The 23986-nt window shown below is 36.0% G+C and overlaps 2 pseudogenes; both read right to left on the reverse strand.

Annotated features, from left to right (window-relative positions):
* Nucleotides 1-3170: 3170 nt before the first annotated feature.
* LOC133286993 (polygalacturonase QRT3-like) lies at nt 3171-4238 on the reverse strand (annotated as a pseudogene).
* Nucleotides 4239-22022: 17784 nt separating this feature from the next.
* On the reverse strand, nt 22023-23114 carry LOC133286992 (polygalacturonase QRT3-like; annotated as a pseudogene).
* Nucleotides 23115-23986: the final 872 nt, after the last annotated feature.

Consider the following 23986-nt stretch of genomic DNA (forward strand, 5'->3'; position numbering starts at 1 on the left):
GTAAAATGTTAAAGGCTTTCAAAAAATGCTATTTCAAATAGTTGCTTTAGCAATTTGATCCAGATAAAGGCTAACCATTTCCTCAAAAATATTTATTCAAGAATCAAACTTTTAACCTTCGGGTCGAAAGGCCACTTTTAACTGGTGCGACTATATAAAATGATATTTAAAATATAAGATGGTTTCTAATATGAGATACGTTATTCTACCTACTTTTTTTTCTGCCTACTTTTGTCTACTACTTTAAAACACCGTTAGATCAGAATTTAAAGAGGAGAGAGAAAAATAAATGTTAATTAAGATTATGATCTAACGGTGTTTTAGAGTGATAGGCAAAGATAGGCAGAAAAAAAGGTAGGTAAAATAACTCATCCTTCTAATATATACAATTTTACATGTCCAATATAATAGCCCTAGCCTAATTAATTAGTAAATTACATGTAATCAAATAATTAAGCATGTATTAGTGAGTAAAATTAAGTATAGGACCTATTGAAGTGAATTGGGGTCACTTTTGAGGTAAAAAGTGTACTCAGTAAAAATTAAGGGGTATAAATGGGTGTAGCCAAAAGTACCCAAAATATAAAAATAAAAGCGAAAATATTCCTAGAATAATATTCCAGACTTTTGGGTAAAGTTTGATAATTAATGGAGTTGAATAGATAGATGAGCTAATACCCACTTTATTCCACTTAACCAAAGTTAAGTGATAAAAGAAACCAAAAACCCATTTCCCCCCATACACTGTCGACCAAAAAAACAGAAAGGGAGAGGAGGAGAAGTGAGGGAAAAGAGGGAAACCCTAGCTCTCTTGATTCTTCATCATTTTTTGTGATTCAACAACCAAAACCACTCCAAATTCTTCTCTCTTCTTGAATCCTAGCTTGGTTCTTAGTGAGGTGTAGTGTGGTGTGAGATTTCTTTCTCCAAAGTTTCGACCCATATGGAAAGTTGAGAGATTTGTGGGCTTCTACTTCCATGGAAGCTTGAGGAGCAACCAATCCTTGTTGTGTGATCCATTGGTGGTAAGTTTCCACTCTCTTTCACTTAATCCTTTGAGATTTTCATGAGTTAGGGTTTTGAGGAATAGTGTTTTGTGGGTTGTATGTGTTGGAGATTGATTTAAGCTTAGGTCCTTTGTAAATGTGGTTACTAATGAGAGATAAACGGTAGGAATGAGATTAGATAACCATTTAATTATTGTCCATTTATTAGAAAAATTATGTTAAGTGTTGATTTTCTAGTATTGTAATACATGGTTTGGTTGGTTGTTGATTATGCCTTTGTGATGTCTAGGATTGAGGCATTTGGACCAACCGTGAGTGATCAACCGTTGGAGCAAGCTATGGAGCTTGATTAACTCTTTGGAATAGGTAAGCTCATGTTAAGTTATAATGTAGAGTTGTTGTGGTATTGATGGATATCTAAATATTCATTGGATTGCATGATTGATGCTGTGACACCTTGATGTAGGTGTGTACTCGGCAAGTTAAAATTGAAATCAAAGTTGACTGGTTGTAGAACCTATTGGTGGTGAACAAAGGTTGAACGGAAGCTTTGAGGCAAGCCTTTGGACCTTGGGTGTAATTCCCTTGATTGTTCCACCAAGCCCTGAAAGGGTAGTGGTAGTGATAGTGTATATAAATGTAATGAAATAGTTTAATGCTTTGTTATACGTATGTGTATGCTTTGGTGTGGCATAGGATGGTGTTTCCCTATGTTGGTATGTTGCATGACGATGCGTAAATCATACTTGGTAGTTTAGCTGGCCAGTATGACTATTTGCATCTGAGTATCCTTAGGACAGCTTGAGAGCTCGAGGGATTTCTCCTGGAGATGTTTGTTTACACATTGCATAGATATGTATTTATTGCATTATTATTGTTATTGCTATTACACTGTTTTTGGAACTATAGGGTGGAGAGATGCTCCAAGGACCCCTGATTTACTGGATATATTCGTATATCTCACCCCGTGTTGTGGGGACCCCCTTTCAGGTAAAGATGCTGCAGGAGCCACTAGTGGCAAGTGGCCTTATTTGGATTAGTAGTGATACATGAAGATGCTGTCTTTTGAGATTATACATGTTATTTTGTAGTTTACATGTATAGGATTGTTCATTGATAGATGTATATCCTGTTTTATTTGAATGGACTTAGTCTATGCTCATGCCTTTGGTTATCTCTTTTGTGGATGGGAGCCAAGGGGATGATCATAGTAATTTGTAAGCTAAGTTCCCTGATTTGTAATGAAGATATGTTGTAAATGATGCTTACTTTAAGTTAAATGTATGTATGCACTTACGTTGCGAAAATAAAGGAGATGCTGCCCAATTTTAGTCTAATCCATGGGGAGAGGTTGAAGAAGTACTAGGAATAAGCTTGGAAGCATGGACATGTGAGGCTTGTCAAATGGGATTCACTTCCCCTGGGTTTAGAATTGAAAAATGAGCGTGTGTAGAGTTCCTGGCAGCGCGCTTAAGCGCCCTAGAGCGCGCTTAAGCGCCCTGCTGCCCCTGTGAGAGACATTGGTTTCTGCCGTCGCGGGCTTTAGCGCCCAAAATGGGGGCTTTAGCGCCCAGGTAGCGCGCTTAAGCGCCCTGGTTCGCGCTTAAGCGCCCTTAGCAGCTAAAAACGAGTTTTCTCTCTGCCGGCCGGGGCGCTTTAGCGCCCGATAGCGCGCGCGGCCTGTGTCCAATATAAACATGTATTGTTATAATTGTCATAACTTGAGCTACAGAGCTCCAAATGAGGCGCGGTTCGAAACCACGCGTAGCTAATGAAGAGAGGAAGACATTTAATAACCTTTGGTCTAATATAATAAGAGTATGATGTTAAGCTTAATTTATTTTATTCCGCAATGTAATATGGTTATGATCACGCAATTGGGCATTATAAATTCGGCATGTTTTAAAAAGAAAAATTTAACCGGATTTTAATTGAACCCATGTGATTGTAACTGCGCTTAATATCATAATGCGATGTTAACAAACCGGTTGTAGAACGGGGTGTTACATCCAACTGGGAGAAAATAAAAGAGAAAAAAGTGCAAAGTCATTCATATGTTAAGGTCATTAAAAATAGTGAAAACTAATTTTCCTTTTTGTACTATGAATCACAAAATTTTATTTATCAGAGATAGACAAAGCAGAAAAACCCATATAACTCATAAACTCTATTGTTCAACATAGAAGGAAACAACCGCGTTAACTGGTTTCTCACTTTCCACAACTACAACATTATTTGACACGTTGGTCACAGAATGTGCCAAAAACTTGGGTTCCTCTTGTGAGTAAAATGAATATTGAAAATGACTAATCCGATTAGGGAATACCAAAACATTTGAAAAATCAGCCACCCACTTTGAGCCATCTCCAGCCACAGTTAACTTCCCAACCGTTGATCTCAAGCTCATGCCAATCACATTGTTCCTGTCAATCACCACTTGATCAGTGTTACTGAATTGTCCATCAAGAGTTACAATTGGAACCTTATTATTGGGGTTTCCACTGAACATATTATCAACTATATTCAGACCAGAAAGTTGTCCTTTAATTGACTTCAAAACAATATTAGCATCTCCCAAGAAAAAACCATTAGTGATGTGAACTTGAACAGGATCCTCCATGACAATACCTGTGTAGTCCATGTAACAATTGTCAATTCTAGTTTGTGAATTTCCTGGTAACTTGACCAAAATGCCTATGCCACCAAAACCTGTTGCTTTGTTATAACAATGTACCCCTGTGATCATGTTAACTTGTCCCCTAAGAACAATCCCAATGGCTGCAGAGAAAATTGCAACATCTGTGATTGCATTGTCATTGCTAGCAAGATCAATAGCAGTTCCTGAGAACTCCCTCTCCTTATGTCTCCACCAACTGTTGAGTGTTGCCCAAGGAAACTGCTTGATATGAATGTCTCATGGCCATGTTGAACTAGAACTCCTTCTGTGGTGAAATGGAGGAAGAAGCAATTGTTAATCCTGATTCTAGCAGAATCAACAATGAAGATCCCTCCACCCCTGTAGCTTGAATCGAATAAGATATCTCGAAAGGTGATGTCTTCATAGTAAATCCCAGTAGTTTGCTGAAGTTTCTTGCTGTTGAAGCCATTATGATGGTTGGATGCTGTTTTTTGTAGCTTTTGAGAATTTGATGCCCATAACTCAACGAGATGCCTATCAGTAGGAAATGTATGAGAAGCTCTCAAGGCTCCTCCTTTTACTTGATCAATCATTCATGTACAAGTTGGGGGTCTATTAAAAAGCACATTGCCTCACTCACTGCCTTGCTGTTATTGATGTTGATCACAATCCAAATTCAACATGAATGGTGCATTTGTAAGCACAGCAGAAACTCGAACATTTTGATGATAGACAACAAGAAAAGAGTTATAAGCATGTTTCTAATATCCTGGTCCTGCAGGACAGCAGGAATTAAACAACCCAACATCAAGTTTGTGTGCTTACCAAAGCATTCATGGCACCAGCTTTCTTGGGGTGTGGATAGCCAGGACGTTTTTCTCGTGAAATATACACAAGTCATGGCAGTTCCTTGCCTTCCACATCCAGTGTATAACACCTCACAATTTTAAATCAAGTAATTAAAATATTAAGTGAGCAATCAAGTGATGGATTAGTGAAAATCCTAAAGATTAGGCCAAAATACAAAGAAAGGGCAAAACGGTAATTAGCCAACACGCAACCCTAGGAAGATAAAAATTGAGTAGAAGGTCTCAGATGGTAAAAATAACCCTGGAAATGGGTTCAGAACGAAAAATTGAGTGGACAGGCAAGTTTCAGAAAAATCAGTGAATAGTGTTTTTCGCGGGTAAAAATATCGCGGTACGATTGCACCGTAAAATGTGCCGATTGAGTTTTGAGCTCTAGGTTTCAAATATGAGTTGTAAATGGTTTTTTGAGTTAGGAAATATGATTTTGATGAAATTTGATGGAATTGAGTCATTTTGGGAAAAATTGATGAATAGTGATTTTCCGGTGTAAAAATACTGCGGTATAATTGTACCGATAAGCGTGAAAATTTTATCAGTATTTTTGGGAAACAAAAATATGACATGAACAAGATGCTAATGAAGCTACTAATAAATACAAATGACATGTTCATGCCCTAAGTCTAGCCTAGGCCACACGGCCAACAAAATGCAAAATATGAAGCGCTCCAGCGCTCACTCTGCGGGCCTCTTGCCCGAGGCTCCTGCTCCACTGCTACCTCCTGAAATAAATGCCCCGAGACGGGGTGAGATATACGAATATATCTCAGTAACCAAGAGGTTCTGGAGAAAACTCCACCCAATGGTTCACTTCGATGCATATCAATAGAATACAACAACCACTTTGAAAACGGGATATAGCAAGGGATTTAGAGAATGAGGAATATAAAGAAAACAAAATACGACGATACGGGATGGTAACCCCAATTCCACGTACGCCCTCGGCATATATAAGCCTATAGGTATCATCCAAGGTGTGTTCACAGAAACCACAACCATGATGCCCAAACCAACCAAAACGCCAAAGACATTCCTAGTGTGCTCCTACCCGGATCACACACCATGACACGCAGTCAACTGGAACTCCCTCCTGGAGACCTATCCAGCGGAAGTCCGAAAATGCCCGAAGGCTAATAAAACTGTCTACTGGCCAGAGACTCGGTACTGCAGTACCCATAGCAATAATGCATGCATGCTCATGTGTTCTATACTATTCATACACACTTCCTACCGTTGCCATCAACTGGCAAGGTGGAACAGAAAAGGGGAACAAGCCCCAGTACCAAGAGGTTACCTTAAATCGTGTTTCCACAAGCTCCGCAGCAGCTTATCCCTCAACTCGGTACACAGCGGAATGCCTACACAGAGGACATTCCCAATCACTCTCAGTTCAACCAATACATGTTAATTTATAATTATACATGCATTGAACCAATTACTTACCTCAATCCACTTGGTCCAAGACCAATGGCAACTCACTGAATCAAGATTCGGGATTCAAGTCGATGTACGGCAACCTATAAAATCACATACAACCATCAGTACGCGTCAAATAACGTCAAAACGTCAAAAATCACAAAATCTCCCCATCCACCCTTGATGGTTCGGCCAAATGAGTGTTAATTTGAGATTTATTTTTCTAAATTTTCTTTCCCATTTTATTATGCCTCATTAAGTTGTCAAGAGGCCAATTCAAGTGTCGTTTCGTCATTTTCGCGTCGAATTACATCAGAACGCGAAAACCGCAAAATCCCTCCTTCCTCCTTGAAGGTTCGGCCATCTATGTGTTATTTGGGGATTTATTTTTCTAAATTTTCTTTCTCATTTTAATACCCATCCTTGGGTTGCCATAAAGCCATTTCAAATGTCGTTTCGCTGTTTTACGTCTTTTAAGCATCGTTTCGCTAAATATTTCGCTTTGGGCTCATTTAGGTCTCTAAACACAATTTAATTTTCCCATTGATTCAAACACTTGCCAATCACAACACAACCCATCTAAGCACTATATAACTACACAAATCATCATCCAATTCATTTTTCAACATCAATTCCTCAATTTTTCCTCAAAGGTTCGAATCTTGCCCTATGACATTCCAAGGGATTTCCATTCAATTTTAATCATTCCAACCCTCATATAACCTATTATATCATCATATCATCATGCCACAATTTATCAAACAAGTCTCAACACCAAAATTCACAAGTCCAAAATCATGATCATCAAATTTTTCTAAGTTAAATTCATCAATTTTCACCAATAAATTTCATCGCATTTCTAGCTTTAATACATCATTCTAACACATTATCATCTAATACACATTTTCAAATTGAGCTCTCTAACACAACATATCATCAATCAAAGCTTTAGGTCACAAAATCAATTCATCACAATCAACCGTTTAAAATGCAAGAACACTCACCCAATTGGAAGGTATAAGACTCCTCCTAAGCATACTCCACCATTGGAGCATTTAAAAGCTCCAAGAACACAAAATTCCTCACCAAAACCGCAGCTGTAAATGGCCAAGATCTCCTCACACACGCGATTTCAAGGCTCAAGAGTGGTACCAATGTGTTTAGGAGGTGTTTTCCAACAAGTTTCAAGACAAAAATCGTTGGATTCGGTGGAGATTTGACCAAGTTATGGAAGAAAGAAAGCTTGAGAAATTCTTGGCCATGGAGGGGCTGCTGCACGCGGGAGAGAAGAGAGGGAGGAGAGAGAAAGTGTGAAAAAAAGGTGAGTTTGACTCACTTAAGTCACAGGCGGGTCCCACACGCATTTTAACTTTAATCAATCACCTAATTTCAACCACAAATTCATGACCTACGTATTTTTCTTGTTCATGTCATATTTTTGTTTCCCAAAAATACTGATAAAATTTTCACGCTTATCGGTACAATTATACCGCAGTATTTTTACACCGGAAAATCACTATTCATCAATTTTTCCCAAAATGACTCAATTCCATCAAATTTCATCAAAATCATATTTCCTAACTCAAAAAACCATTTACAACTCATATTTGAAACCTAGAGCTCAAAACTCAATCGGCACGTTTTACGGTGCAATCGTACCGCGGTATTTTTACCCGCGAAAAACACTATTCACTGATTTTTCTGAAACTTGCCTGTCCACTCAATTTTTCGTTCTGAACCCATTTCCAGGGTTATTTTTACCATCTGAGACCTTCTACTCAATTTTTATCTTCCTAGGGTTGCGTGTTGGCTAATTACCGTTTTGCCCTTTCTTTGTATTTTGGCCTAATCTTTAGGATTTTCACTAATCCATCACTTGATTGCTCACTTAATATTTTAATTACTTGATTTAAAATTGTGAGGTGTTATATTCACCCAAACTTTTTAGAATTTTGTCCGCAAAATTAAATCATACTCATCCGCTAACTCAGGACACAGTCGGAGAATCTCATCCTCCCGCTCCCAAGTAGCATCCTCAAGTGTGTTCCTTTACCACATTACTTTTATCACAAGCATGATCTCCTTTTTATGATACTTATTATCCTTTGATCCTTCACAATCACTTGTCTCTCATGGTTCTGTGACCTTTTAATTCACAATACTTTACACTTTCTCTGGTCTCCCGTTACCCTTTCGCTGATTTGTAGGTAATAATATAACAATATTACGGATTTGTCAGTATCAATTTACCTCATTCTCATTTTTATCCATCTTTCTGACCTATGGTCGTTCTCAAAAGCATCTAACCGCTTTCATGCACATTCACTAGTTATTCCTGAAGTATTTCCAACTCACGTTCTTTAGTACTTAACTTTTTTCGCGGTCCTCACTGTTTTGACAATACCCCAACAACCATTTCTTTCCATTACTGTCACTACTCTTATCATTTCGTTGTTTTCTTGGCTTTCACCCAACCACATGCTTTCTAGTTTCAAAGGCACTTTGTCGTGTCCTACAATTCCGATTCACATTAAATTCTATACTCATATACTTTACTTTTCCTTGTCACGTGCCTTCACCTCTTTTTAGGTACTCACAACTATATCTTTCTCTCTGTGATACGAAACTAACAATACTCATCATAGTTTATATTTTCGATTAGCCCTATAAGGCCCTTCAACCACAAACACACTCCCGAATTTTCTTTTCCATCCACAAAATCATGTTCATAATTTACACTCATTGTTAAACTCTTTATTAACTTAACCATCTCAATTTTACCAACTCAATCAGCTCAACTCCATACTTAGACCTCTCATAGTCTAAACACAACACTCATTAATGACCTTCACATGAAGGCCTCGTGCTTAATATTTTCTCCCACTAACTATTTTCAACTTTCATTCCACTCCGGTGTTACAACTTAACCATTTGTTCCACTTATTTATACCACTTCTTCGTAATCATCGTCATTTAATCCTGGATGTCAAACTCAATGTAATATCACCTTACAGTTTTACCAACTTTCACCAAATACCTTGGGACGAATCATTTTTCCACACCCATTTCACTATTAACTGATGGACCACTAAAAATGTCATGTCTCTCACATGCAAGTCTCATCCTATAGGAATCTTTGAAACTTGATTATCAAGTCACATAAAACTAAATCCATCATTGCCACCACTTATACAATTCCCCACCGATTGGTATCTCAATCTCTCAGAATATTCCAAGCTACCACCGCACTCAGTCCTACCTCATTAATAATTAACCAAAACAACATCAACATTGTTCATTTTCCACACACTTTCCACGATAAGTGGCATATGCGATTATATATAACACTTCTCAATCTACTCCACCCGTAAGTCAGGCTATCAAATTTTTTTGGTAACCAATTACAATTCCAGTTTCCAACTATATATACACATTCGTGCTTGATTCCATCACAATTTACCTTTTCTAAGGGTTAATAATTCACCGTTTTAACCTGAACTCTTGATCATCACCAGCCTTCTTAGAAGGACACTTACTCCATCTGTCAACATTAAATCACATTATTATCTCTTTTATCATAAGGCGAGGATTCCAACAAACTTATTACCTCACTTGGAGCCGAAATTATTTCATCAAACTTACTTTACACCCACAATAGTGCTTCACTATCACACTTCTAAATTCTTACACACTATGCCTCACCTCTTATATCCAAATCTGACGTATTTTGTTCATTTACAAACATCTGACCTCATTTTTGCGTTAATCACATGGAAGAACTCTCTCGATACAGTGGGTAACAACATTCACAGGTTTTAACCGCTCGAGCTCTTGCTGTCCTCAGGGCCCCAGATGTAATGACCCACCGATCAGAGAATCCACCCATATGATCCTTGCAGTAATGATAACTACCACCTGCTGACTGTGTTCTAATAGTATTCCCAACGTTTCTTATTTGAGCACTTATGTAGACCAACTCAACTATAATAGCAGTCTCATCACTGCGGGATACTTCCTTATCTCATATAACTCATATAACATAATAATAGTCTCCGGGAACATAATCCACACGGAGATGGCTACACACTCCGGGCACATAGGCCGCACAGAGATGGTAATATCAAGTCTCATAACGTGCACCCAGTGCACAGAGGAGTTCATACTTATAACATATCCGTATATAACGGCAAAACTGGTACTACGTACACTCCAGATCACACATGGACCCAGTCCATTTGGTGTCTGTCTCACCTCTGTATATATAACAGCAAAATATCTTTGGTATATTCACATGGGGCTATCCCCATAATCATAGCAGTAGTGGTATAATATACCCTGTTACATATAAGTCAATTCGTCTTACTATCTCATTTCATTCTTCTCACTGATAGTTTACACATAAGTCACTATTATCATAATTCACATTCTCTTCGTAATTTCGTACACGTTTTCTAACTTTTAATAGTTTTTTCTGTCATGTTACCGTTCAAATCCATAGTCCATTATCTCTTCCTTGCTTATTCTTCTCACAGATTATTTTCTCTCTTACTTTGACTATTCAATTGGCATAGTTCATACATAATCTCTATTCCGTGAATCCAGAATTTTCTCAAAGTTCTGTACACATCTCACATATACTTCCCATCACACAGGGATCTTCTAAACATATTCGTCCTATCACAAAAGACTAATTTCACCTCAATCCGTGCACTGGAAAATTATATCAATCCTTGCACTAACACTTATACCTCAACTCATTAACTAATCTTATCATTTTTGTTTTGACATTACACATTAGCTCTTTTGCTAAACACATAATTCCACACTTTATTGTAACTTAGTTCATACACTAATCACATGATTTCCCATCAGGTTGTACATTAGCTCATTCTCTAATCATACAATCTCTTCAGATACTTCCCATCATCGGGGATTTCATTCGGCCTCATTGTCCTTTTACAAAATTTTTAATAATTTACCTCAACACGGATAATTAGGCGCTCAGGCCCACAAGGTGTACATACATATATATGTATACTGGCACTTAGGCCATCACTGGATTATTATCCGTTTATTCATCAGAATAGGTATACTGACCATCAGGCCATTAGGTATTATTCATAATGCATTACAACATCCACAAGTAACTAGGCCATTTTAAATTACGATATTTATTCTTTGAGATTTCCAAGGGACCTCCATCATGGATCAATCCTCTTATGCTTCATAACACCTGAATCTCTACATAGTAGCCATTTCCAAGGAGAATTCCACACATTAACGCACACATATAGTCATATTTGTTTCCTTCATGGCATATCGGTCAAGCTAAACCATTATTCCGTTACGGACAATCATACTCTCAATGAACCTTGTTCAATGCCATCCATGGCGATTCTCTCAACTTCTTCCTTATACATATAATACATAATTAATTCATCTCGCCTATGTTTAATCAGCACTACCTCCTTATGGGTTTAAATCCCATATTTCAATATATCTCAATTTAACAATTGACCAACATTATAATTTCAAGTGGTCCAATCCCATAGGATTAATCATCAATTATTCTATTTATTTCTCTGCATGAACCATCTCAATTTGTTTAAGTGTACATCATCCTTCAGGGACTTATAACTTCTAATCAGACATAGAATATTCACACTCATACCTGAGCATACCTGTTCACCATTTTCAACAATCCAACAGGTTCTAAACCTCTCACCTTGATGAAGTATATTCACCAAATCTATTGTACACACTATACTACACACATACTTGGAAGCTTCACCAATACCTTTTCCATACTATGGACTCATCTCAATTATATATCTCTATTATTCATGGTACTACAAGGTTCATCCATGCAATACCGTACATATCATAGATTTGTTTACAACTTTCACTTACAATCCAGCTTTATAAATTTCATCTACAAGGTCAGACAAAACATTTAAGTATGTTTCCCTTAAGTCCTATAATATTCATATTTTACTTACTGCCATCTCTTGTCCATGAAGCAGTAAACACTGCATCCACAACATCAGGCTAAGGACTTACATTTGGTGCTCCACAGTTGCCACGTAGGCTTCTTACGATGACTACGCATGTAACACAAAGGAATGGGTTGATCAGACCCACACTAAGGAATCACATATGCAGTAATCGATAAGAATCTACATACAACTATGCAACACACAACACAACTATATATACATTATCAGAGTTCCCTAACAAAACTGCTCTGATACCATAAAATGTAACAGCCCGTTACGTACCGGTATTGTTAACATTAATTATGATATTAAGCGCAGTTACAATCACGGCAATTATGCCATTTTGCCTAAGCCTAGTAGTGATGTATTTGGTTATGTTGTCTTTTAAATTTAAGATGTAATTTTAGAAGAATGTAATTTGAAGTTTTAGTTTCAAGTTGTGATTTGTAAAGCCATATTGTAATAGTATTGATGCATGTCTATTTATGATGGAAGGGCCTTAGGCCTATTTTAGGTTATGATAATATGTATGATGGAAATATGCATGAAAAAGGTGTTAGTGATTGCAACTACTTAAGAATGATTAATATGGACTCTATGTTTAATAACTATAAACTGGATTGGGTTGTAAGTGCCCCAAGGTGTTGTTGGTCCTTGTGTGTGCCACCCATTGGATTATTACTGTATTATCATGTGTTTATTAGGTAAATTTGAGGTTTAAATGATCTTTTACAAATTTGGGATTATTGGAAAAACAAAGGAAACTCTGGCGAATTTTCTGTAGAATTGACAGATTTTAGGCGAACTTCGGGAGAGCATATCTCCCTCCATAGAGGTCCCCTAGGGACGTGCCATACGCCATTTTGAAGGTTGAGATGTCCTCTACCTTGTTTCAAAATTTAAGAAAAATCTGGGTTGATCTTCAGCCTGAAAAAAATAGAGAAACACGGACTGCCCATGTGCCCCTGCACCTGAGGCAGATTCTGGACCGGATTTGGGAAATTAATTCCCGCTTCGTTTCCCCGCCAAATTAAGCGTGTGATATATCAAAATGAAGTTTGAGATGTCTAGTTTGTAGGATAAAAATTTGAGAGCAAATGGTTGAGTAGATTGAGTGCAGTAATTCGAGCAATGTGAGTGGTTTGGAGCTGTTTTTGGGGTTGTTTGGGCTAATTGCTTATCCCACTTCAAACGGCGATAACCGGAGCAAATGAGCTCCGTATTGAGCGTATGATAGCTTGTTAGAAAGAGAATTAAGTAATACAAAAATATAATCTGAGAAGAAGGGTTGGTTGCGATCGGTTTGGTCGAAGAAAAACTTAGAGTGAAACATGTTCGAATTGGAAAAAAACGTAAAGTTGGAAATTGGCTAAGTGAGTTTATGGGAACTCCTTAGTAACTTATAATAAGTAACGTAAGTGATAAAAATAGTTTAAATAAGTCTTCCGCAAGAGTTTACGGTTACGGTCACAGCTTTTAATTATTACGCCTTTTTATGTTTTAAATGCTCGCGTAATAATCGGAAAAAATTTATTCGCATTTTATAAATGAACTGCCGTGATTGTAACTGCGCTTAATATCATAATTAATGTTAACAATACCGGTACGTAACGGGCTGTTACACAGTGTTCCAGCATTTCTTAAATATACCTGTAAAGTCCACGTACCATATCAGTTGAGGCCAATTATTCCTCACACTAATTTCTTCATTTTATTGACACTAACTTGATTTTCGAATAAGAAAATGTAGTTTATGGATTACTAACATCATCCTGACCAAAAAAACCAATCTCCGACTAATGAGGGCAGAGATGAGGAAAATCCTTGTATCTTATCCTCCTATATTTGCAATGAGGATGTTTCTCAGATTCACACCTTGTGACTTTTCAGTCAAAAGGGAACAAATTTATCACTGACAAATTGAAGAACAATTGTAACGAATGGACACCACATTTTCCTTTCCCCTATTCCCTTAGAAGTTAGAACCAAGGGGGAGGGTGCCTAATGCAATTGCTATTCACATTCCATAAATGCAAGGTGTTTCTATTCTGTTTTGTTTGTTTCCTTAATGATAAGATAGTGTTAAGTATATAAAAGAAGAACTAACTGGAGAATACAATAGCCAAACCTGAATAATTCCTGGATGACACGAGTGTTGTTACCTGGCCATGGAGTTCCATCCTGCATCACCCACCCCTCCGCTGGTTTCTTCAGTGCCTTTGCCACCAAAGCATTAATTTTAACTTTAAATTCTTCATATTCTGTTTGCAATGAAGCAAATACACAATAATTACCATATGTCAGAATAGATATTAAGACAAGAAAAACAAAAACATAAAGATCATGTTTCTTGTCCTATCTAATGTATCACACCTTCATAGTCCTTCGTCCATTCACAAATGTGGGATGCACCTTATCCTTCAAGTAATCAATTTTCTGAGAAAAATAGAACTCAGGAGCCCTTGGTTCTATATTGAACTTTTTGCAAAATGGAACCCATCTTCTGTCAAATTCAGTAGTTTCTGCCAATGAATCAAACAAAAGCATAGATGCACCATCATCTGATGCATAGCAGCATACCTTCTCAACTGGATAGTCAACAAGAAGGATTGACAGAACAGTGTTTGCTGTTATGATAGGTGGTTCCTTCAAAGTGCAATGCAAGAGATCACTTACAGGTAGTCATCATCTTCACCTTGGTCTTCTTTTCCATCTTCTTTGTTCAATAGAGATCACTTACAGGTAGTCATCATTCTTGTTTACAGAGCAGATGGGAAGAGTATAGGAGAAGAGGGTTTATAACAAATGATGGGTTGAGAGTAAAACATCAGAGTCATGTGTGTGGATGTAAGAGTGTGCACCAAACTGTCAAGAAAGACTATTGAAGGCTAAAATGTATGATTAGTGTATGGACATAAAATTGTTTGATTAGTGTATGGACTAATATGCAATTGTATGTATGATGTGACGTGTATGGACCAATATGATTAATTATCACATTCATTCAATTGATAATCTTTGTAAACAAGAATGAACTGAAGAAGATAGATACCTTGATCGGTAATGGGCAGCATTACCGTAGAAGGAGCCTCCTCTGTTCGTATTGGCCAACATTGAAATTGAAGAAAGACAAGATGGAAACCCTTTTTCTGCACTGAGAAAAAATTAGGGCAATCTAATTCCTCAGAATTAAAATTGACTGGTTTGGTGAATGAATTGCAAATTACAACTCTATCCCAAAACAAATCACCTCTTTCTTCTGCTTTTCTAAATTCTAACCATCCCACACACCTTTATTGTTTGGATCGTTGAGGCTGTGTAAAGACACGGTTAGCATATTGGAAAACACATTGTAACCTTGTGTTGAGGCCAAGAGCACACACAATGGCTGCCAAAAGAACCATTGAATTGAAACCTGCTGCAGCAGGTTCTGGAGGATTAATGCATGGTTTGCTTATTATAAGTTGTGGAGTTGTGCCTCTAAAAGGACATGTGATTATGATTGCTCTTTTTTTTTGTGGTGTGATCTTTCATTTAACAATTAGTAACATTTCTTTTTATATATATATATATATATTGTTGTTATCTTTTTTGAATTTTCTACTCCGAAGTTAAACAATATAAGGTAAAAATGTTGGGAAATTTATATGTTATGTTATAGGAAAAGAAAATCATTTTCCTAGTGATACTTCGATTTTTGAGCCCTTCTTTTTTAAAAAAAAAAAAAAATTGTGGGCACCACCAAACTCATGAGTCTATAGGAAATGTTGCTTTTTTCCGGTAACATGAGGGAAGTAAACCCCAAAAATGTTTTGGTCTCAAATGAACAATTTTTGCCAGAAAAAGAGAGGCAAATTGTCCCTTTACAGTATACCTTCTAAATTGATATTAATTTTAGGGTCAAAATTTCACAGCATTCAGATTAGTATTCCCTTCAAATTGGGGTGAAAATTTTAAGAACGAGCTTTTTGAACAAATATTTGTAGATCATCTTGAATTTGATATATGGCATACTCGGCGAAAATGCATTCTCATATATATAGACTAAGACTTTTTCAATCCATAGGAAAGAGCTGTAGGGGAGAATACTTACAGCTAGTCAACGGTGATTTCAATATGATAATATGCAAGATTTATTATATAAGGCAAATCACAATGGATCACAATATTTATAGTATATTTCAAAATATGAGATCCAAGATTACAATGCAAATCACAATGGATCACAATATTTACAATATATTTCAAAATATGAGATCCAAGATTACAAGGCAAATCATGATAATCAAAATCTAATAATTGGAGTGAGCAGAGCAACAGGGGTATTCATCATAACCCCATAGTGAAGATAAGGGTGATACTGCTGAACCATCGGGGTAATAATTACAGGACATTCAGGAAAAACTCTTGCTTGTTCTTCAGATTGGTTCCACGGCAAAGAATTGGTAATGGAAAATTTATAACCCTTGTGCATGATCAATGCCAGCAATCGAGCAGTATTTTTGGCATCGTCAAGTCCAGAATGAGCACGACCCTCCCATTCCAATCCAGATATCTCAACAGCCTTCTTTAGATTGCACCTCATATCACCAAATACCTCATGGAAAGGAACCCTTAAGTTGATCCACCAGTTGAAATAAGCAGGCTTTGGTATCTTCTTGAATTTGCATTCAGATTCAAGCATTACTTCACAATCACAGTTAGACCATGTGACAACAGCAAAGTTGGAGTTCTTTATTCCACTGGTTTCAAGCCATTCATCATGCATGAGTAGAGCCTCAAACAACGTAACTCCACTGTCAACCTGATGTTGTTGTATACCGGTCAAATCTTTGCAGAAATCAGTCAAAATCTGATTATGTGTAGGTCTCACAAATGTCCGAAAGCATGCTTCTATTTGACCAGTGACACCACTCACTATGACTGATGGAAACTCAATTATCTCTTGAGGGTGAGGTGTTTTATCCTTGTCACAAGTAGCCTCAAAGTCTATGACCACAAAATAATCAAAGACCTGAGGAACCTTGGGTGACTTAAGATGACAGGTTGTCTCAGTGCTGGTACTGCCATCATTGGAAGATGACTCAAGAAAGCCGAAACGAGGACCACGTCTCACCTCTGCGAACGCTTCGATGCTGCCATCATTGGAAGACGACTCAAGAAAGCCGCAACGAGGACCACGTCTCACCTTTGCGAACGCTCCGATTGAACTCTGCTTTCGCTGCTGAAGTTTATAATGTTGTCGATTGCTCCGGAGAAGACTGTGCTCCATATTTTTTAACAGAAAGAAAAATAGATGGAAGAAGAAGAACAAGGATTCATTCATGCATACCCCCACCGATCAAGTCAATCCTATTTATAACGTGCAAGGAAATACTAACAATCAATATACAAGATTTTATAAGATATTAAAAAGATTTAAAAAAAGAAACAAATCACAAATACAGAAATATAAAAACTATTCTTAAAAGATGATCTTTCAGGATATTTTAAATTGTTTAAATATATAACTAAAAACATCCTCATATTTTTTTGATTTAAGGACCACGTTGTTTGATATTTTTTTTATTGAAATTAATATGGCTGAAGATAAAGTTAAAGATAAAAATAACCAACAATTAAGATAAAACTAAGTTATAAATAAATGATGATAGCTTTTTTCCCTAAAATTAAGCAACATTTCAAAAGATAAAAAAAAATAAAGTTAAGAAAAGATAAGATTAACTGATTAAAGAAAAGAAAAAAAAATTACAATCAATTAGAGTATAAAATTCTAAAGATTAATAATTGATTGCAATAAAATTAATATAATAAATAAAGGATAAATTATTATAAAAAACTCATCAATTAATTAAATTCAAAACATATTCAAATCCAAGGGCAACCATTAATAAAACATCCTTTATCAACTATCGGTTGCAGATTCTACATTGTTTGACCTTTTCCAAAAAATAAAAATAAGATTAAAGATAAAGTTAATGATAAAAATATCCTAAAATTAAGATAAAGCTAAAGTCAAGAAAAGTGCCAAAAGATAAAAATAAAATAAAAAAATAAGATTAATTGATTACGTAATATCTTAATGATCAATAAACAACTATAATTAAATCAATATAATAAATAAAGGAAAGTTTACGATAAAAAACATGATAATCAAATTTTTTTGAAATACTTTCAATTTTTTGTTTAAATGTCAAATATCTTGATGTGGGTACTGGGTTATATGTTAAATGGGTTATAAATTTGATTTAGATAAAGAAATTTCAAATCATCCATTAAAAGCTTTATTAAATTTATTTCTCCCAAACTCTCATAATTGTAGCAAGTGAAATTTAAACTGAATTCCTTAATAACTTGCCCCAATTCACATCACAATTAATTTATTATAAACTATTTAAGATATAATAAGTTATTAAGCGAATACCTATATAGTATCTTAAAAATAAGCCAAAAAGATTGAAGTCAAATCAAATCTAATAATTAAAGCTTCAATCTTTAAGTATTTTACAACTCCATTGTTAAATTTGTACTGGTTGAATTATGAATAAATAATTTAAACCTGACTACCAAAAAAATAAAAATAATTGAAACCTTTCATGAAACACAATTAAGTTTAAATAAGATATGAGATTATTCATTCTTTATTGTATTAACCATTAAAAAAATAATCAAATTAATATATTAAAATATAAATTTTTTTCCAAATTTATTAAAATTAAATAATTTTGTAATTTTTTCAATACGGTGAAGCTTTTAATTTTCTTTAAAAAATTCAAATTAAACCTTTACACAAGTAATATAAAGTCATCAAAAATATATAAAAAAACATATTGCGTGTTTATTGAAAAAAAATTAGGGAAGTATATTATCCGAGAAAAAAAATGCCAAGCGATGCATATAATGCATTAGGACAAAATTCAAGGGTAACCACGGTAGGACATCCTTTATCAATTCTTGGTGGCAGACTTTTCATTGTTTTACCTTTTAAATAACTTTTAATACTTACTACTAATCTAACTCTAATTATTAGCAAAAATATTTCTAATTTTATATTTATTATGTATAATAAAAATATATTTATCGAGTTTGATAACACTAGGTAGGAGTATCACATGCTGCTCCTAAGGATTTTCTACCCCTGGTTATGTGAAATAAAATAATGGATAAAAAATTATATAAAGAATGAATAGTATCATTTTTATGATTAATCAAGATTATTTGGACAAACACTAAAATAAATTCATGGATAATATGTAATTAAGTAAATAGTTCAATTTTATAGTTAACTAAAAATGTATGATATTCTTCCCCTGGAAAAGGGTATGTCGACTAATATAAAATAGAATGATATAATTAGGAAGAGCATACCAAATTATCATTTATCAGTCTTTTTTTTTTTTTTTGGTAATCTATTTATCAGTCTTTTAATATACATATTGATTTCACAATTTTTATTAAAATGTGGTAAAATGTTAAAGGCTTTCAAAAAATGCTATTTCAAATAGTTGCTTTAGCAATTTGATCCAGATAAAGGCTAACCATTTCCTCAAAAATATTTATTCAAGAATCAAACTTTTAACCTTCGGGTCGAAAGGCCACTTTTAACTGGTGCGACTATATAAAATGATATTTAAAATATAAGATGGTTTCTAATATGAGATACGTTATTCTACCTACTTTTTTTTCTGCCTACTTTTGTCTACTACTTTAAAACACCGTTAGATCAGAATTTAAAGAGGAGAGAGAAAAATAAATGTTAATTAAGATTATGATCTAACGGTGTTTTAGAGTGATAGGCAAAGATAGGCAGAAAAAAAGGTAGGTAAAATAACTCATCCCTTCTAATATATACAATTTTACATGTCCAATATAATAGCCCTAGCCTAATTAATTAGTAAATTACATGTAATCAAATAATTAAGCATGTATTAGTGAGTAAAATTAAGTATAGGACCTATTGAAGTGAATTGGGGTCACTTTTGAGGTAAAAAGTGTACTCAGTAAAAATTAAGGGGTATAAATGGGTGTAGCCAAAAGTACCCAAAATATAAAAATAAAAGCGAAAATATTCCTAGAATAATATTCCAGACTTTTGGGTAAAGTTTGATAATTAATGGAGTTGAATAGATAGATGAGCTAATACCCACTTTATTCCACTTAACCAAAGTTAAGTGATAAAAGAAACCAAAAACCCATTTCCCCCCATACACTGTCGACCAAAAAAACAGAAAGGGAGAGGAGGAGAAGTGAGGGAAAAGAGGGAAACCCTAGCTCTCTTGATTCTTCATCATTTTTTGTGATTCAACAACCAAAACCACTCCAAATTCTTCTCTCTTCTTGAATCCTAGCTTGGTTCTTAGTGAGGTGTAGTGTGGTGTGAGATTTCTTTCTCCAAAGTTTCGACCCATATGGAAAGTTGAGAGATTTGTGGGCTTCTACTTCCATGGAAGCTTGAGGAGCAACCAATCCTTGTTGTGTGATCCATTGGTGGTAAGTTTCCACTCTCTTTCACTTAATCCTTTGAGATTTTCATGAGTTAGGGTTTTGAGGAATAGTGTTTTGTGGGTTGTATGTGTTGGAGATTGATTTAAGCTTAGGTCCTTTGTAAATGTGGTTACTAATGAGAGATAAACGGTAGGAATGAGATTAGATAACCATTTAATTATTGTCCATTTATTAGAAAAATTATGTTAAGTGTTGATTTTCTAGTATTGTAATACATGGTTTGGTTGGTTGTTGATTATGCCTTTGTGATGTCTAGGATTGAGGCATTTGGACCAACCGTGAGTGATCAACCGTTGGAGCAAGCTATGGAGCTTGATTAGCTCTTTGGAATAGGTAAGCTCATGTTAAGTTATAATGTAGAGTTGTTGTGGTATTGATGGATATCTAAATATTCATTGGATTGCATGATTGATGCTGTGACACCTTGATGTAGGTGTGTACTCGGCAAGTTAAAATTGAAATCAAAGTTGACTGGTTGTAGAACCTATTGGTGGTGAACAAAGGTTGAACGGAAGCTTTGAGGCAAGCCTTTGGACCTTGGGTGTAATTCCCTTGATTGTTCCACCAAGCCCTGAAAGGGTAGTGGTAGTGATAGTGTATATAAATGTAATGAAATAGTTTAATGCTTTGTTATACGTATGTGTATGCTTTGGTGTGTATGTATGCACTTTATGTATTGGACTTGTTGTGCTGGAAACTTAATTAGGTACCTAGTGATAAATTGGGAAACGTTGCGAAAATAAAGGAGATGCTGCCCAATTTTAGTCTAATCCATGGGGAGAGGTTGAAGAAGTACTAGGAATAAGCTTGGAAGCATGGACATGTGAGGCTTGTCAAATGGGATTCACTTCCCCTGGGTTTAGAATTGAAAAATGAGCGTGTGTAGAGTTCCTGGCAGCGCGCTTAAGCGCCCTGGAGCGCGCTTAAGCGCCCTGCTGCCCCTGTGAGAGACATTGCTTTCTGCCGTCGCGGGCTTTAGCGCCCAAAATGGGGGCTTTAGCGCCCAGGTAGCGCGCTTAAGCGCCCTGGTTCGCGCTTAAGCGCCCTTAGCAGCTAAAAACGAGTTTTCTCTCTGCCGGTGGGCGCTTTAGCGCCCGATAGCGCGCGCGGCCTGTGTCCAATATAAACATATATTGTTATAATTGTCATAACTTGAGCTACAAGGCTCCAAATGAGGCGCGGTTCGAAACCACGCGTAGCTAATGAAGAGAGGAAGACATTTAATAACCTTTGGTCTAATATAATAAGAGTATGATGTTAAGCTTAATTTATTTTATTCCGCAATGTAATATGGTTATGATCACGCAATTGGGCATTATAAATTCGGCATGTTTTAAAAAGAAAAATTTAACCGGATTTTAATTGAACCCATGTGATTGTAACTGCGCTTAATATCATAATGCAATGTTAACAAACCGGTTGTAGAACGGGGTGTTACATCCAACTGGGAGAAAATAAAAGAGAAAAAAGTGCAAAGTCATTCATATGTTAAGGTCATTAAAAATAGTGAAAACTAATTTTCCTTTTTGTACTATGAATCACAAAATTTTATTTATCAGAGATAGACAAAGCAGAAAAACCCATATAACTCATAAACTCTATTGTTCAACATAGAAGGAAACAACCGCGTTAACTGGTTTCTCACTTTCCACAACTACAACATTATTTGACACGTTGGTCACAGAATGTGCCAAAAACTTGGGTTCCTCTTGTGAGTAAAATGAATATTGAAAATGACTAATCCGATTAGGGAATACCAAAACATTTGAAAAATCAGCCACCCACTTTGAGCCATCTCCAGCCACAGTTAACTTCCCAACCGTTGATCTCAAGCTCATGCCAATCACATTGTTCCTGTCAATCACCACTTGATCAGTGTTACTGAATTGTCCATCAAGAGTTACAATTGGAACCTTATTATTGGGGTTTCCACTGAACATATTATCAACTATATTCAGACCAGAAAGTTGTCCTTTAATTGACTTCAAAACAATATTAGCATCTCCCAAGAAAAAACCATTAGTGATGTGAACTTGAACAGGATCCTCCATGACAATACCTGTGTAGTCCATGTAACAATTGTCAATTCTAGTTTGTGAATTTCCTGGTAACTTGACCAAAATGCCTATGCCACCAAAACCTGTTGCTTTGTTATAACAATGTACCCCTGTGATCATGTTAGCTTGTCCCCTAAGAACAATCCCAATGGCTGCAGAGAAAATTGCAACATCTGTGATTGCATTGTCATTGCTAGCAAGATCAATAGCAGATCCTGAGAACTCCCTCTCCTTATGTCTCCACCAACTGTTGAGTGTTGCCCAAGGAAACTGCTTGATATGAATGTCTCATGGCCATGTTGAACTAGAACTCCTTCTGTGGTGAAATGGAGGAAGAAGCAATTGTTAATCCTGATTCTAGCAGAATCAACAATGAAGATCCCTCCACCCCTGTAGCTTGAATCGAATAAGATATCTCGAAAGGTGATGTCTTCATAGTAAATCCCAGTAGTTTGCTGAAGTTTCTTGCTGTTGAAGCCATTATGATGGTTGGATGCTGTTTTTTGTAGCTTTTGAGAATTTGATGCCCATAACTCAACGAGATGCCTATCAGTAGGAAATGTATGAGAAGCTCTCAAGGCTCCTCCTTTTACTTGATCAATCATTCATGTACAAGTTGAGGGTCCATTAAAAAGCACATTGCCTCTCTCACTGCCTTGCTGTTATTGATGTAGTGATCACAATCCAAATTCAACATGAATGGTGCATTTGTAAGCACAGCAGAAACTCGAACATTTTGATGATAGAGAACAAGAAAAGAGTTATAAGCATGTTTCTAATATCCTGGTCCTGCAGGACAGCAGGAATTAAACAACCCAACATCAAGTTTGTGTGCTTACCAAAGCATTCATGGCACCAGCTTTCTTGGGGTGTGGATAGCCAGGACGTTTTTCTCGTGAAATATACACAAGTCATGGCAGTTCCTTGCCTTCCACATCCAGTGTTCCAGCATTTCTTAAATATACCTGTAAAGTCCACGTACCATATCAGTTGAGGCCAATTATTCCTCACACTAATTTCTTCATTTTATTGACACTAACTTGATTTTCGAATAAGAAAATGTAGTTTATGGATTACTAACATCATCCTGACCAAAAAAACCAATCTACGACTAATGAGGGCAGAGATGAGGAAAATCCTTGTATCTTATCCTCCTATATTTGCAATGAGGATGTTTCTCAGATTCACACCTTGTGACTTTTCAGTCAGAAGGGAACAGATTTATCACTGACAAATTGAAGAACAATTGTAACGAATGGACACCACATTTTCCTTTCCCCTATTCCCTTAGAAGTTAGAACCAAGGGGGAGGGTGCCTAATGCAATGGCTATTCACATTCCATAAATGCAAGGTGTTTCTATTCTGTTTTGTTTGTTTCCTTAATGATAAGATAGTGTTAAGTATAAAAGAAGAACTAACTGGAGAATACAATAGCCAAACCTGAATAATTCCTGGATGACACGAGTGTTGTTACCTGGCCATGGAGTTCCATCCTGCATC

The sequence above is a fragment of the Gastrolobium bilobum genome, unplaced genomic scaffold (assembly GCF_033153095.1).
Source record: "Gastrolobium bilobum isolate Gb01-03AN ecotype WA unplaced genomic scaffold, APGP_CSIRO_Gbil_v1 utg174275, whole genome shotgun sequence".
Lineage (NCBI taxonomy): Eukaryota > Viridiplantae > Streptophyta > Magnoliopsida > Fabales > Fabaceae > Gastrolobium > Gastrolobium bilobum.